The following is a 17,553-nucleotide window of genomic DNA, read 5'->3' on the forward strand; positions in this document are numbered from 1 at the left end:
TTAGTCTTTGTTTTATGGTCAGAAACTTATATTATTTTTTATTGTATCCTCTCTTTTTTTTTTTTTTTTGTTACATCATCTACTTCATCCTCCTCCTCCTCCTCCTTTTCCTCTTCTTCTTCTCTCTCATTTCATTTCATTTTCGTTCTCTGGTTTCTGTGTTTTAAGGCCAGACACATATATTCTTCTTTTGTTATTTTCTCTATCATTTTTTCCACATCCTCTACTTCCTTCTCCTCCTTCTCCTTTTCCTCTCCTTTCTCTCATTTTATTTAATTGTCGTTCTCTGGTTTCTGTGTTTTAAGGCCAGACACATATATTCTTCTTTTGTCATTTTCTCTATCATTTTTTTCACATTCTGTACTTCCTCCTCCTCCTCCTCCTCCTCCTCCTCTTTTCTCTTCTCTTCTCTCATTTAGTTTCCTCATCCTTCTCCTGTTTCTATATTTTAAGTTCAGAAACATATCTTTTTTGTTATTTTCTCTTTCTTTTTCCTCCACATCCTCTACCTCCTTCTCCTCCTCCTCCTCCTCCTCCTTTTTTCTCTTCTTCTCTCTTATTTCATTTCCTCATTGTTCTTTAGTCATATATATTCTTATTTTTATTATTTTCTTTTATTTTCCCCCACTCTCTACTTTCTTCTCCTCTTCCTTCTCCTCCTCTTTCTCTTCATTTCCTTATCGTTTTCTAGTATCTGCTTTTTAAGGGCAAACACGTATATATTTTTTTGTAATATTTTCTTTCTTTTTTTGTTGCAATCTCTACTTCCTTCTCATCCATTCTTCTTCTCCTTCTCTTTCTCTCATTTCATTTTTTCATTCTCTGGTTTCTGTTTTTCAGGGCACACACATATATTTTCTTTTTATCTTACATTCGTTCATATGATAAAAAAAAGAGGAGGAGGAGGAGGAGGAGGAGGAAATAGAGAAAAAGGCAGAAGAGAAAAAGAAAGGAAGAAGCAGAAAAAGGCGAGAGAAGAAGAAAAAAGCAGGACAGAAGGCGGAGGAACAGCTTGATAAAAAAAAAGAAGGAGGAGAAGAAGAAGAAGGAGGAGGAGGAGGAGGATAGCGATCAAGATAGAAGAGAAAAAATAAACGAGGAGCAGAAAAGGTTAAAAGAGTAGATTGGGGAGAAGAGGAAATAAAGGAGAAGAGAAAAGAGAAGAGAAAGAAGAAAAAAGAGGAAAAGGACAGGAGACAGAAGAAGACCTTGATAAAAAAAAGGAGAAGAAGAAGAAGAAGGAGGAGGAGGAAATAGAGAAAAAAGCAGAAGAGAAAAAGAAAGGAAGAAGCAGAAAGAGAAAAGGAGGAAAAAAAAGATAACAGAAGATAACTATGTATTCAGACGTGTTCAGGATGGGGGTAACATCAACTCCACGCAGGTGAAGTTATCTGATGTTTGTCTGTTCATGCGTGAGAGGTTTCTGCCAATTACGAGAAAACACGAATGAGTTTGTTTTTTTCTTTTTCTTTTCATTTTTTTTTTATATCAAGCTCTTCCTCTGTCTCCTGTCCTGTTATTTTTTCTCCTTTTATTTCATTGTTGTTTTCATTTCAGTCCATTACGAAGGAAATACACGAATGATACGCGTTTTTTTGTGTGTGTGTGTGTTTTTTTGTTTTCTTTTTTTTTATCATGCTGTTCTTCTGCCTTGTGTTCTTTTTTTTCTTCTTCTTTTGCCTCTTTCTGCTTCTTTTATTTTATTTTATTTTCTGCCTTTTTCCCTATCTCCTCCTTCTCCTCCTCTTTTTTATCAAGCTGTTCTTCTCCCTTATGTTCTTTTTTTCTTCTTTTTTCGCCTTTTTCTGCTTTTTCTTTTCAGCCTTTTTCTCTGTTTCCTCCTCCTCCTTCTTCTCCTCCTTTTTTTTATCATGCTCTTCTTCTGCCTCCTATCCTTTTCTCTTCTCCTTTATTTCCTCTTCTCCCCCATTTACTCTTTTGACCTTTCCCAAGTTTCCCTTCCAAGTTTCCATGTTTCCAGCTCTTCCAAGTTTCCATGTTTCCTCCTCCTTCTCAACACCCCCTGATCTTCCAAGTTTCCATGTTTCCTTCATTTCAACACCACCTGCTCTTCTAAGCTTCCATGTTTCCTTCTTCTCCACACACCCTGCTCTTCCAAGTTTCCATGTTTCCTTCTCAGCTGACTATCTGTTGCCTTCCCTTCCAAGTTTCTATGTTTCGTCCTTCTTCGCAACACCCCCTGCTCTTTCACGTTTCCATGTTTCCTTCTCACCTGGCTATCTGTAACCTGCTCTTCCAAGTTTCCATGTTTCCTCCTCTTTCTCAACGCCCACTGCTCTTCCAAGTTTCCACGTTTCCCTTCTCAACTATCTGTAACCTACTTTTCCAAGCTTCCATGTTTCCTCATCCTTCCCAACACCCCCTGCTCTTCCAAGTTTCCATGTTTCCTCCTATAATGTCTATGTTACCTACTCTTCCAAGCTTCCATGTTTCCCTTCTCAACTGGATATCTGTAACCAACTCTTTCACGCTTCCATGTTTCCTCCTCCTTCTCAGCCCCATCTCTTTCGTTCCGGCAATGAAAACACTGGAACGAAAGGGAAAGGAGGAAGGCGGAGGGAGGCGTGAAGGTGTTGAACGTGAAGGCAAAGGGAGCAGGTGAGAAAAACTAAATACCTTTGCCTTTCTTTTACGTGAGGCGAGGAGGAAGCGGCGGTCAGTCCCTCGCGGCCTTGACGAAAAAAAGAAATAAAAAAAAGGTCTTGGCTCTTAAACTGTTATGGTAAGTAATGGAGGAAGGAAGGGAGGAAAAAAAAGGGAGGAAGAAGAGAACGAGTAAATAACTGACTGTTTTGTAATGAATGGAAAAGGTGAAAGAAAGAAAGAAAGAAAGAAAGAAAGAAAGAAAGAAAGAAAGAAAAAGAAGAACAGGAGGAAGAAGAACAAGAAGAAAAACAAAAAACAAACAACAACAACAACAAGTGGAAATAAAAAGTAATGAATGTTCAGCTCTGTAAAAAAAAAAAAGAAAAAAATAACAAAGAAAACGAACTAAAATAAGTCAAATCAAAATTGAAAAAAAAAAAAATCAAATGACAAAGATGATAATGACAGTAGTAGTAGTAGTAGCAGTAGTAGTAGTAGCAGTAGTAGTAGTAGTAGTAGTAGTAGTAGTAGTAGTAAACAAAAAAAAATAAGCAACAATTTTCTCATCCACATCGAATCGGATTTCACTTCTAAAACACTAACGAGGAACAATAACATGTCATAAGTCTGTCTCCTCCTCCTCCTCCTCCTCCTCCTCCTCTTCTTCCTCCTCCTCCATGATCGCCTTCACTATTACCAACCCACTCTTTTCCTCTTTCACCTCATCTCTACCTCCTCCTCCTCCTCGTCCTCCTCCTCCAGGTATTTTAGGAGTTAACGTAATCACTACCTGAGCGAAACGAGACAGTAATTACGTCACACCAGGTAATCTAATGCTTTCCTCAGGTGTGTGTGTGTGTGTGTGTGTGTGTGTGTGTGTGTGTGTGTTTGCCCCATCTGCTGCTCCGTCACTGTGCTTAGTTAATAGTGTTCAATTGTATTTGTTTATGTTCCGATGCGTTCTTAAAAACGTTAACTTAATTTGTCTTGTGGATCAATATGAGAAAAAGATACGAAAACGCGCGCTTGTATGCCCACCACTCTCTCTCTCTCTCTCTCTCTCTCTCTCTCTCTCTCTCTCTCTCTCACACACACACACACACACGAACATTCACTCAACCACACACACACTCACTCACACAGTCGCTCCCACTCACACTCTCACACACACACACACACTCTCACTCACTCACTTACACACACACACACACACACACACACACATATACACAAACACACACACACAGTCACTCACAGTCGCTCCCATTCCCACTCAGACACACACACACACACACACACACACACTATGTAATTTAAAAGAAACTGTGGTCAATAAACTATCTATCTATCTGTCTATCTATCTATCTATCTATCTATCTAAACCCATAGATCGTTGTGTCGTGGCGTCACGGTCCGGGTCTTCGGCAAGGCTGTTTGTTCTCTTCGGGTTCACGCTGGGCGGGTTTGCGAGGCGCTGGGCTGTGGACGCCCGGACAGGGAGTGACGGCCCAAGACGTGCTCGGAGCCTCCTGCAGACCCCCACCGATCCCGCCCCCGCCCCGCCAGCTGCACGGAACGCAAGGTACTCGGCGGCACAGACGACGCAGAGGCTGTGTCGTCTGCGCCGTCGAGAGCCTCCACGCCTCGCGCAGAAGACGGCACAGAGACGGTGTTTGGGGGTCTTCCAGGAGGTTCTGCCCCGTAGTTGGGCGATCACGTGTCGGGGGCGTCGACAGCCTCCGCCGCCGTCTCTACCCGACACAAGGGGAACAGCGCCGAGAAGTGGTCCCCGCAACCCCCGCCGAGTCCGAGCCCGAGGAGACAGCACCGACGAGGAGGCGGATCACGAAACTTACGGCACAAAGATTTATGAATTTATGACCAACACACGGAGGCGGCGCGGCACCGAGTTGTGGAGAAAGGGGATGGTTAGTTTGCCGGACCTGTGTGTGTGTGTGTGTGCCACTGCCCGCCGCGGAGGATAAATGGCACTGTTCTTCCTCCTTCTTTCCCTCCTTCCCTTCCTTCCTTCCTTTTTTATATGGCGGAGTGTTGGAAGATAGAGAACATGAAATAGAGATGAAATGATGAGAGGTGTTGGCTGCACGGATAAATGGCACTCTTCTTCCACCCTTCTTCCCCCTCTTTCTCCCTTCCTTCCTTCCTTCCTTTTTTATATGGCGGAGTGTTAGAAGATAGAGAACATGAAATAGAGATGAAATGATGAGAGGTGTTGGCTGCACGGATAAATGGCACTCTTCTCCCACCCTCCTTCCCCCTCTTTCTCCCTTCCTTCCTTCCTTCCTTTTTTATATGGCGGAGTGTTGGGAGATAGAGAAAATGAAATAGAGATGAAATGATGAGATAAGGGAGGAATGAGGAAATGGAGATAGAAGAGATTGAATGAGAGAATATCCTAGTGATGAGAATGCAATACAAGGATGATAATGAGATGGAATGAAATGAGGATGATGATGATGATGATGATGATGATAATGTTAATGATGAGGGAGAGGAGGAGGAGGAGGAGGGTCATAATATTGATTTAATGGGGGAGAAAATTTTGAATCCTTCCTTTTCTTCCTCTTTTCTTATTCCCACTCTCCCTTTCTCTCTCCCTTCCTTCTCTGCTTACCTTTCTTCTTTCGTTCCTACCTCATTTTCTCCCTTTTATTCTTGTCTCAATCTCTCCTTTTCCTCTACTCTCACTCTCTCTCCTTCCCAATGTTATCTTCTTCCATCTATCTATCTTCCATCTACGTTATCTACATCTTATAATTCTTCTCCCTTCCTCCTCCTCCTCCTCCTCTTCCTCCTATTCATCCTAACTTCTATCTGTTCAATTATCTTGCGGGACGCCACACGCCAGCTCAAGAGGAGGGGAGACCGAGCCCTGGGAGCGAACTACTTGCTGGCGTGCGCTGAGGAAATCAGTCAGCCACGATACAATATTAGGGTGAAGCCCCAGCTCAATGGCCTCAGTAATGACAACAGTGTGGTCTACAAGGTCAAATGCTTTCCTGGAGTCGACAAAAGCAAGGGCAAGGGAGGTGTCTCGTTTGTCCAGGTGGCTGTGTATGAAATGTAGAAAGCTGACCAGGCAGTGAGTGGTGGAGGAGTGCTTCATGTTGCCAAATTGTTGGATGTCTATGAGGCAACTAATATCATCATAAGCCCAGTTAAAAATAAAATCTTCACAAATGAGGCTGGGAATGGGCGTGATGGCAATTGGCCTTAGATCATTAAGGGACTGTGGGCTGGATATTTTGGGGATGGGAGTGGCAAAGGAAGTTTTCCAGTCGCTAGGGCAAGTGTTTTGTTCAAGTGAAGCATTTATTATGGAGCAAATAGGGGTGGCAAGTTCAAGGGGAGATTCCTTATAGATTTTGATTGGGAGGTCAGTGGGCGTGGTAGCTCTGTGAGTCCTTAATTTCTTTAATTTATTGAAAACGTCAACCTCCTGGACGGGGGGGGTGGGGGGGGATGGTAGGTAAGCAGGGAGGTAAGGTAAGGCTGTGTGTGTGTGTGTGTGTGTGTGCCCCATCTGCTGCTCCGTCACTGTGCTTAGTTAATAGTGTTCAATTGTATTTGTTTATGTTCCGATGCGTTCTTAAACACGTCAACTTAATTTGTCTTGTGGATCAATATGAGAAAAAGATACGAAAACGCGCGCTTGTATGCCCACCACTCTCTCTCTCTCTCTCTCTCTCTCTCTCTCTCTCACACACACACACACACAACACACACACGCACACGCACATTCACTCACACATTCACTCAACCACACACACACTCACTCACACAGTCGCTCCCACTCACACTCACACACACACACACACACTCTCACACACACACACACACACTATGTAATTTAAAAGGAACTGTGGTCAATAAACTATCTATCTGTCTGTCTGTCTATCTATCTATCTATCTAAACCCATAGATCGTTGTGTCGTGGCGTCACGGTCCGGGTCTTCGGCGAGGCTGTTTGTTCTCTTCGGGTTCACGCTGGGCGGGTTTGCGAGGCGCTGGGCTGTGGACGCCCGGACAGGGAGTGACGGCCCAAGACGTGCTCGGAGCCTCCTGCAGACCCCCACCGATCCCGCCCCCGCCCCGCCAGCTGCACGGAACGCAAGGTACTCGGCGGCACAGACGACGCAGAGGCTGTGTCGTCTGCGCCGTCGAGAGCCTCCACGCCTCGCGCAGAAGACGGCACAGAGACGGTGTTTGGGGGTCTTCCAGGAGGTTCTGCCCCGTAGTTGGGCGATCACGTGTCGGGGGCGTCGACAGCCTCCGCCGCCGTCTCTACCCGACACAAGGGGAACAGCGCCGAGAAGTGGTCCCCGCAACCCCCGCCGAGTCCGAGCCCGAGGAGACAGCACCGACGAGGAGGCGGATCACGAAACTTACGGCACAAAGATTTATGAATTTATGACCAACACACGGAGGCGGCGCGGCACCGAGTTGTGGAGAAAGGGGATGGTTAGTTTGCCGGACCTGTGTGTGTGTGTGTGTGCCACTGCCCGCCGCGGAGGATAAATGGCACTGTTCTTCCTCCCTTCCTACCCTCCTTCCCTTCCTTCCTTCCTTTTTTATATGGCGGAGTGTTAGAAGATAGAGAACATGAAATAGAAATGAAATGATGAGAGGTGTTGGCTGCACGGATAAATGGCACTCTTCTTCCACCCTCCTTCCCCCTCTTTCTCCCTTCCTTCCTTCCTTCCTTTTTTATATGGCGGAGTGTTGGGAGATAGAGAACATGAAATAGAGATGAAATGATGAGAGGTGTTGGCTGCACGGATAAATGGCACTCTTCTTCCACCCTTCTTCCCCCTCTTTCTCCCTTCCTTCCTTCCTTCCTCTTTTATATGGCGGAGTGTTAGAAGATAGAGAAAATGAAATGGAGATGAAATGAGGAGATAAAGATGGAATGAGGAAATGGAGATAGAAGAGATTGAATGAGAGAATATCCTAGTGATGAGAATGCAGTACAAGGATGATAATGAGATGGAATGAAATGAGGATGATGATGATGATGATGATGATGATGATGATAATGTTAATGATGATGATGAGGAAGAGGAGGAGGAGGAGGAGGATGGTCATAATATTGATTTAATGGGGGAGAAAATTTTGAATCCTTCCTTTTCTTCCTCTCTTTTCTTATTCCCATTCTCCCTTTCTCTCTCCCTTCCTTCTCTGCTTACCTTTCTTCTCTCGTTCCTACCTCATTTTCTCTCTTTTATTCTTGTCTCAATCTCTCCTTTTCCTCTACTCTCACTCTCTCTCCTTCCCAATGTTAACTTCTTCCATCTATCTATCTTCCATCTACGTTATCTACATCTTATAATTCTTCTCCCTTCCTCCTCCTCCTCCTCTTCCTCCTATTCATCCTAACTTCTATCTGCTCAATTATCTTGCGGGAGGCCACACGTCAGCTCAAGAGGAGGGGAGACCGAGCCCTGGGAGCGAACTACTTGCTGGCGTGCGCTGAGGAAATAAGTCAGCCACGATACAGTATTAGGGTGAAGCCCCAGCTCAATGGCCTCAGTAATGACAACAGTGTGGTCTACAAGGTCAAATGCTTTCCTGGAGTCGACAAAAGCAAGGGCAAGGGAGGTGTCTCGCTTGTCCAGGTGGCTGTGTATGAAATCTAGAAAGCTGACCAGGCAATGAGTGGTGGAGGAGTGCTTCATGTTGCCAAATTGTTGGATGTCTATGAGGCAACTAATATCATCATAAGCCCAGTTAAAAATAAAATCTTCACAAATGAGGCTGGGAATGGGCGTGATGGCAATTGGCCTTAGATCATTAAGGGACTGTTGGCTGGAAATTTTGGGGATGGGAGTGGCAAAGGAGGTTTTCCAGTCGCTAGGGCAAGTGTTTTGTTCAAGTGAAGCATTTATTATGGAGCAAATAGGGGTGGCAAGTTCAAGGGGAGATTCCTTATAGATTTTGATTGGGAGGTCAGTGGGCGTGGTAGCTCTGTGAGTCCTTAATTTCTTTAATTTATTGAAAACGTCAACCTCCTGGACGGGGGTGGGGGGTGGGGGGGGATGGTAGGTAAGCAGGGAGGTAAGGTAAGGCTGTGTGTGTGTGTGTGTTTGTGTGTGTGTGTTTGCCCCATCTGCTGCTCCGTCACTGTGCTTAGTTAATAGTGTTCAATTGTATTTGTTTATGTTCCGATGCGTTCTTAAACACGTCAACTTAATTTGTCTTGTGGATCAATATGAGAAAAAGATACGAAAACGCGCGCTTGTATGCCCACCACTCTCTCTCTCTCTCTCTCACACACACACACACAACACACACGCACATTCAATCACACATTCACTCGACCACACACACACTCACTCACACAGTCGCTCCCATTCCCACTCACACACAAACACACACACACACACACACTATGTAATTTAAAAGGAACTGTGGTCAATAAACTATCTATCTGTCTGTCTATCTATCTATCTATCTATCTATCTATCTAAACCCATAGATCGTTGTGTCGTGGCGTCACGGTCCGGGTCTTCGGCGAGGCTGTTTGTTCTCTTCGGGTTCACGCTGGGCGGGTTTGCGAGGCGCTGGGCTGTGGACGCCCGGACAGGGAGTGACGGCCCAAGACGTGCTCGGAGCCTCCTGCAGACCCCCACCGATCCCGCCCCCGCCCCGCCAGCTGCACGGAACGCAAGGTACTCGGCGGCACAGACGACGCAGAGGCTGTGTCGTCTGCGCCGTCGAGAGCCTCCACGCCTCGCGCAGAAGACGGCACAGAGACGGTGTTTGGGGGTCTTCCAGGAGGTTCTGCCCCGTAGTTGGGCGATCACGTGTCGGGGGCGTCGACAGCCTCCGCCGCCGTCTCTACCCGACACAAGGGGAACAGCGCCGAGAAGTGGTCCCCGCAACCCCCGCCGAGTCCGAGCCCGAGGAGACAGCACCGACGAGGAGGCGGATCACGAAACTTACGGCACAAAGATTTATGAATTTATGACCAACACACGGAGGCGGCGCGGCACCGAGTTGTGGAGAAAGGGGATGGTTAGTTTGCCGGACCTGTGTGTGTGTGTGTGTGCCACTGCCCGCCGCGGAGGATAAATGGCACTGTTCTTCCTCCCCTCTTTCCCTCCTTCCCTTCCTTCCTTCCTTTTGTATATGGCGGAGTGTTAGAAGATAGAGAACATGAAATAGAGATGAAATGATGAGAGGTGTTGGCTGCACGGATAAATGGCACTCCTCTCCCACCCTCCTTCCCCCTCTTTCTCCCTTCCTTCCTTCCTTCCTTTTTTATATGGCGGAGTGTTAGAAGATAGAGAACATGAAATAGAGATGAAATGATGAGAGGTGTTGGCTGCACGGATAAATGGCACTCTTCTTCCACCCTTCTTCCCCCTCTTTCTCCCTTCCTTCCTTCCTTTTTTATATGGCGGAGTGTTAGAAGATAGAGAACATGAAATAGAGATGAAATGATGAGATAAAGGAGGAATGAGGAAATGGAGATAGAAGAGATTGAATGAGAGAATATCTTAGTGATGAGAATGCAGTACAAGGATGATAATGAGATGGAATGAAATGAGGATGATGATGATGATGATGATGATAATGTTAATGATGATGATGATGATGATGATAATGTTAATGATGATGATGAGGGAGAGGAGGAGGACGAGGACGATGGTCATAATATTGATTTAATGGGAGAGAAAATTTTGAACCCTTCCTTTTCTTCCTCTCTTTTCTTATTCCCACTCTCCCTTTCTCTCTCCCTTCCTTCTCTGCTTACCTTTCTTCTTTCGTTCCTACCTCATTTTCTCTCTTTTATTCTTGTCTCAATCTCTCCTTTTCCTCTACTCTCACTTTCTCTCCTTCCCAATGTTATCTTCTTCCATCTATCTATCTTCCATCTACGTTATCTACATCTTATAATTCTTCTCCCTTCCTCCTCCTCCTCCTCCTCCTCCTCCTCCAGGTGTTTTAGGAGTTAACGTATTCACTACCTGAGCGAAACGAGACAGTAATTACGTCACACCAGGTAATCTAATGCTTTCCTCAGGTGTGTGTGTGTGTGTGTGTGTGTGTGTGTTTGCCCCATCTGCTGCTCCGTCACTGTGTTTAGTTAATAGTGTTCAATTGTATTTGTTTATGTTCCGATGCGTTCTTAAACACGTCAACTTAATTTGTCTTGTGGATCAATATGAGAAAAAGATACGAAAACGCGCGCTTGTATGTCCACCACTCTCTCTCTCTCTCTCTCTCTCTCTCACACACACACACACACACACACACGCACATTCACTCACACATTCACTCAACCACACACACACTCACTCACACAGTCGCTCCCACTCACACTCACACACACACACACTCTCACTCACTCACTCACACACACACACACACACACACATATACACAAACACACACACACACACTCACTCACTCACACAGTCGCTCCCACTCACACACACACACACACACACACACACACACACACTATGTAATTTAAAAGAAACTGTGGTCAATAAACTATCTATCTGTCTATCTATCTATCTATCTATCTATCTAAACCCATAGATCGTTGTGTCGTGGCGTCACGGTCCGGGTCTTCGGCGAGGCTGTTTGTTCTCTTCGGGTTCACGCTGGGCGGGTTTGCGAGGCGCTGGGCTGTGGACGCCCGGACAGGGAGTGACGGCCCAAGACGTGCTCGGAGCCTCCTGCAGACCCCCACCGATCCCGCCCCCGCCCCGCCAGCTGCACGGAACGCAAGGTACTCGGCGGCACAGACGACGCAGAGGCTGTGTCGTCTGCGCCGTCGAGAGCCTCCACGCCTCGCGCAGAAGACGGCACAGAGACGGTGTTTGGGGGTCTTCCAGGAGGTTCTGCCCCGTAGTTGGGCGATCACGTGTCGGGGGCGTCGACAGCCTCCGCCGCCGTCTCTACCCGACACAAGGGGAACAGCGCCGAGAAGTGGTCCCCGCAACCCCCGCCGAGTCCGAGCCCGAGGAGACAGCACCGACGAGGAGGCGGATCACGAAACTTACGGCACAAAGATTTATGAATTTATGACCAACACACGGAGGCGGCGCGGCACCGAGTTGTGGAGAAAGGGGATGGTTAGTTTGCCGGACCTGTGTGTGTGTGTGTGTGCCACTGCCCGCCGCGGAGGATAAATGGCACTGTTCTTCCTCCCTTCTTTCCCTCCTTCCCTTCCTTCCTTCCTTTTTTATATGGCGGAGTGTTAGAAGATAGAGAACATGAAATAGAGATGAAATGAGGAGAGGTGTTGGCTGCACGGATAAATGGCACTCCTCTCCCACCCTCCTTCCCCCTTCCTCCCTTCCTTCCTTCCTTCCTTTTTTATATGGCGGAGTGTTGGGAGATAAAGAAAATGAAATAGAGATGAAATGAGGAGATAAAGATGGAATGAGGAAATGGAGATAGAAGAGATTGAATGAGAGAATATCCTAGTGATGAGAATGCAATACAATGATGATAATGAGATGGAATGAAATGATGATGATGATGATGATGATAATGATAATGATGATGATGAGGGAGAGGAGGAGGAGGAGGAGGAGGATGGTCATAATATTGATTTAATGGGGGAGAAAATTTTGAATCCTTCCTTTTCTTCCTCTCTTTTCTTATTCCCATTCTCCCTTTCTCTCTCCCTTCCTTCTCTGCTTACCTTTCTTCTTTCGTTTCTACCTCATTTTCTCTCTTTTATTCTTGTCTCAATCTCTCCTTTTCCTCTACCCTCACTCTCTCTCCTTCCCAATGTTATCTTCTTCCATCTATCTGTCTTCCATCTACGTTATCTACATCTTATAATTCTTCTCCCTTCCTCCTCCTCCTCCTCCTCTTCCTCCTATTCATCCTAACTTCTATCTGTTCAATTATCTTGCGGGAGGCCACACGTCAGCTCAAGAGGAGGGGAGACCGAGCCCTGGGAGCGAACTACTTGCTGGCGTGCGCTGAGGAAATAAGTCAGCCACGATACAATATTAGGGTGAAGCCCCAGCTCAATGGCCTCAGTAATGACAACAGTGTGGTCTACAAGGTCAAATGCTTTCCTGAAGTCGACAAAAGCAAGGGCAAGGGAGGTGTCTCGCTTGTCCAGGTGGCTGTGTATGAAATCTAGAAAGCTGACCAGGCAATGAGTGGAGGAGGAGTGCTTCATGTTGCCAAATTGTTGGATGTCTATGAGGCAACTAATATCATCATAAGCCCAGTTAAAAATAAAATCTTCACAAATGAGGCTGGGAATGGGCGTGATGGCAATTGGCCTTAGATCATTAAGGGACTGTGGGCTGGATACTTTGGGGATGGGAGTGGCAAAGGAAGGTTTCCAGTCGCTAGGGCAAGTGTTTTGTTCAAGTGAAGCATTTATTATGGAGCAAATAGGGGTGGCAAGTTCAGGGGGAGATTCCTTATAGATTTTGATTGGGAGGTCAGTGGGCGTGGTAGCTCTGTGAGTCCTTAATTTCTTTAATTTATTGAAAACGTCAACCTCCTGGACGGGGGGGGGTGGGGGGGGATGGTAGGGAAGTAGGGAGGTAAGGTAAGGCTGTGTGTGTGTGTGTGTGTGTGTGTGTGTGCCCCATCTGCTGCTCCGTCACTGTGCTTAGTTAATAGTGTTCAATTGTATTTGTTTATGTTCCGATGCGTTCTTAAACACGTTAACTTAATTTGTCTTGTGGATCAATATGAGAAAAAGATACGAAAACGCGCGCTTGTATGTCCACCACTCTCTCTCTCTCTCTCTCTCTCTCTCTCTCTCTCTCACACACACACACACAACACACACACACACACACACACACGCACACGCAATTCACTCACACATTCACTCGACCACACACACACTCACTCACACAGTCGCTCCCACTCACACGCACACACACACACACACACTATGTAATTTAAAAGAAACTGTGGTCAATAAACTATCTATCTGTCTATCTATCTATCTATCTATCTATCTAAACCCATAGATCGTTGTGTCGTGGCGTCACGGTCCGGGTCTTCGGCGAGGCTGTTTGTTCTCTTCGGGTTCACGCTGGGCGGGTTTGCGAGGCGCTGGGCTGTGGACGCCCGGACAGGGAGTGACGGCCCAAGACGTGCTCGGAGCCTCCTGCAGACCCCCACCGATCCCGCCCCCGCCCCGCCAGCTGCACGGAACGCAAGGTACTCGGCGGCACAGACGACGCAGGGGCTGCGTCGTCTGCGCCGTCGAGAGCCTCCACGCCTCGCGCAGAAGACGGCACAGAGACGGTGTTTGGGGGTCTTCCAGGAGGTTCTGCCCCGTAGTTGGGCGATCACGTGTCGGGGGCGTCGACAGCCTCCGCCGCCGTCTCTACCCGACACAAGGGGAACAGCGCCGAGAAGTGGTCCCCGCAACCCCCGCCGAGTCCGAGCCCGAGGAGACAGCACCGACGAGGAGGCGGATCACGAAACTTACGGCACAAAGATTTATGAATTTATGACCAACACACGGAGGCGGCGCGGCACCGAGTTGTGGAGAAAGGGGATGGTTAGTTTGCCGGACCTGTGTGTGTGTGTGTGTGCCACTGCCCGCCGCGGAGGATAAATGGCACTGTTCCTCCTCCCTTCTTTCCCTCCTTCCCTTCCTTCCTTCCTTTTTTATATGGCGGAGTGTTAGAAGATAGAGAACATGAAATAGAGATGAAATGATGAGAGGTGTTCGCTGCACGGATAAATGGCACTCCTCTCCCACCCTCCTTCCCCCTCTTTCTCCCTTCCTTCCTTCCTTTTTTATATGGCGGAGTGTTGGGAGATAGAGAAAATGAAATAGAGATGAAATGAGGAGATAAAGATGGAATGAGGAAATGGAGATAGAAGAGATTGAATGAGAGAATATCCTAGTGATGAGAATGCAATACAAGGATGATAATGAGATGGAATGAAATGAGGATGATGATGATGATGATGATGATAATGTTAATAATGATGATGATGATGATGATAATGTTAATGATGATGATGAGGGAGAGGAGGAGGAGGAAGATGGTCATAATATTGATTTAATGGGAGAGAAAATTTTGAATACTTAATTTTCTTCCTCTCTTTTCTTATTCCCACTCTCCCTTTCTCTCTCCCTTCCTTCTCTGCTTACCTTTCTTCTTTCGTTCCTACCTCATTTTCTCCCTTTTATTCTTGTCTCAATCTCTCCTTTTCCTCTACTCTCACTCTCTCTCCTTCCCAATGTTATCTTCTTCCATCTATCTATCTTCCATCTACGTTATCTACATCTTATAATTCTTCTCCCTTCCTCCTCCTCTTCCTCCTCCTCCTCCAGGTATTTTAGGAGTTAACGTAATCACTAGCTGAGCGAAACGAGACAGTACTTACGTCACACCAGGTAATCTAATGCTTTCCTCAGGTGTGTGTGTGTGTGTGTGTGTGTGTGTGTGTGTTTGCCCCATCTGCTGCTCCGTCACTGTGCTTAGTTAATAGTGTTCAATTGTATTTGTTTATGTTACGATGCGTTCTTAAACACGTTAACTTAATTTGTCTTGTGGATCAATATGAGAAAAAGATACGAAAACGCGCGCTTGTATGCCCACCACTCTCTCTCTCTCTCTCTCTCTCTCACACACACACACACAACACACACACACACACACACACACAGTCGCCCACCACACTCACACACACACCTCACCACACCACACACACACAGAGACACAAACACACACACACACACTCACTCACTCACACAGTCGCTCCCACTCACACACACACACACACACACACACACTATGTAATTTAAAAGAAACTGGTCAATAAACTATCTATCTGTCTATCTATCTATCTATCTATCTATCTATCTAAACCCATAGATCGTTGTGTCGTGGCGTCACGGTCCGGGTCTTCGGCGAGGCTGTTTGTTCTCTTCGGGTTCACGCTGGGCGGGTTTGCGAGGCGCTGGGCTGTGGACGCCCGGACAGGGAGTGACGGCCCAAGACGTGCTCGGAGCCTCCTGCAGACCCCCACCGATCCTGCCCCGCCCCGCCAGCTGCACGGAACGCCAGTTACTCGGCGGCACAGACGACGCAGAGGCTGTGTCGTCTGCGCCGTCGAGAGCCTCCACGCCTCGCGCAGAAGACGGCACAGAGACGGTGTTTGGGGGTCTTCCAGGAGGTTCTGCCCCGTAGTTGGGCGATCACGTGTCGGGGGCGTCGACAGCCTCCGCCGCCGTCTCTACCCGACACAAGGGGAACAGCGCCGAGAAGTGGTCCCCGCAACCCCCGCCGAGTCCGAGCCCGAGGAGACAGCACCGACGAGGAGGCGGATCACGAAACTTACGGCACAAAGATTTATGAATTTATGACCAACACACGGAGGCGGCGCGGCACCGTGTTGTGGAGAAAGGGGATGGTTAGTTTGCCGGACCTGTGTGTGTGTGTGTGTGCCACTGCCCGCCGCAGAGGATAAACGGCACTGTTCCTCCTCCCTTCCTACCCTCCTTCCCTTCCTTCCTTCCTTTTTTATATGGCGGAGTGTTAGAAGATAGAGAACATGAAATAGAGATGAAATGATGAGAGGTGTTGGCTGCACGGATAAATGGCACTCCTTCCCCCTCTTTCTCCCTTCCTTCCTTCCTTCCTTTTTATATGACGAAGTGTTAGAAGATAGAGAACATGAAATAGAGATGAAATGATGAGAGGTGTTCGCTGCACGGATAAATGGCACTCCTCTCCCACCCTCCTTCCCCCTCTTTCTCCCTTCCTTCCTTCCTTCCTTTTTATATGACGGAGTGTTAGAAGATAGAGAACATGAAATAGAGATGAAATGATGAGAGGTGTTGGCTGCACGGATAAATGGCACTCCTCTCCCACCCTCCTTCCCCCTTCCTCCCATCCTTCCTTCCTCTTTTATATGGCGGAGTGTTGGGAGATAGAGAAAATGAAATAGAGATGAAATGAGGAGATGGAGATAGAAGAGATTGAATGAGAGAATATCCTAGTGATGAGAAAGCAATACAATGATGATGATGAGATGGAATGAGATGAGAATGAGATGAAAATAGAGCAGGATGGTGATAATGATGATGATGAGGAGGAGGAGGAGGATGGTCATAATATTGATGTAATGAGTTTTTGTTGGTTGTTGTAAGTTAGGTTAGCCGAAAGGAATTGTATAAGGAGAGAAATACTTCCATTTCTCTCTCTCTCTCTCTCTCTCTCTCTCTCTCTTCATTCCTTCTAATCTTCCCTTTCTCCTTTCGTTCCTACCTCATTTTCTCTCTTTTATTCTTGTTTTCAATCTCTCCTTTTCTTCTACCCTCACTCTCTCCCTTTCCCAACGTTATCTTCTTCCATCTATCTATCTTCCATCTACGTTATCTACATCTTATAATTCTTCTCCCTTCTTCCTCCTCCTCCTCTTCCTCCTCCTCCTCCTAACTTCAATCTGTTCAATTATCTTCCCCTTCTTCCCATTCACTTCTTCATCAATCTTATCTTCTCGTCTGCATCTTCTACTTCCGCTTCCCTCCTCCTCCTCCTCCTCCTCCTCCTCCTCTTTATCTCCTCATATAAAAGCAACGCCGCACCTCCCCGACACATGCTAACACTGCCCTCTAGTGGAGAAAGTCATAAGCGTATCCGGCTCGCTGCACCCAGAGGCGAGGTGGGGAATACCAACTAGGGAAAGAGCAGCAAGACTCGCGAATTTGTGGCACTGAATCCTATAGCCGGAGACGTAAGGAGTGTTGGATCGTCTCTGGCACTGATAAGGGAATGGGGAGATGGAGAGAAGAAGGTTGAGATAGAGAGGATAAGTGAGATATTGAATGAGAATGACGATGAATGATAAAGAAAAGAGAGATAAGGAGATAGGAATGAAATGAGGAGAAAGAGATTGAATGATAGAATGAGGGAGGAATAGAATGATGATAAGGAGGAGGAATAATGAGAATGGGATTGA

The 17,553-nt window shown here is 46.8% G+C and overlaps 1 long non-coding RNA gene across 2 annotated transcripts; it reads left to right on the forward strand.

Moving 5' to 3' along the window:
• The first annotated feature begins 3,935 nt into the window (after nt 1–3,935).
• LOC127001261 (uncharacterized) lies at nt 3,936–16,196 on the forward strand. 2 transcript variants are annotated; one of them, XR_007754977.1, is made up of 6 exons: nt 3,936–4,535; nt 6,551–7,089; nt 9,104–9,642; nt 11,176–11,714; nt 13,596–14,301; nt 16,170–16,196. It is a non-coding gene; the product is annotated as an uncharacterized LOC127001261 (long non-coding RNA). The 2 variants fall into 2 exon arrangements; XR_007754976.1 differs by lacking the exon at nt 16,170–16,196 and adding an exon at nt 15,465–15,618 and having other exon boundaries at nt 3,938–4,535; nt 13,596–14,134.
• The last annotated feature ends 1,357 nt before the right edge of the window (nt 16,197–17,553 follow it).

Source organism: Eriocheir sinensis, chromosome 20 (assembly GCF_024679095.1).
Source record: "Eriocheir sinensis breed Jianghai 21 chromosome 20, ASM2467909v1, whole genome shotgun sequence".
Lineage (NCBI taxonomy): Eukaryota > Metazoa > Arthropoda > Malacostraca > Decapoda > Varunidae > Eriocheir > Eriocheir sinensis.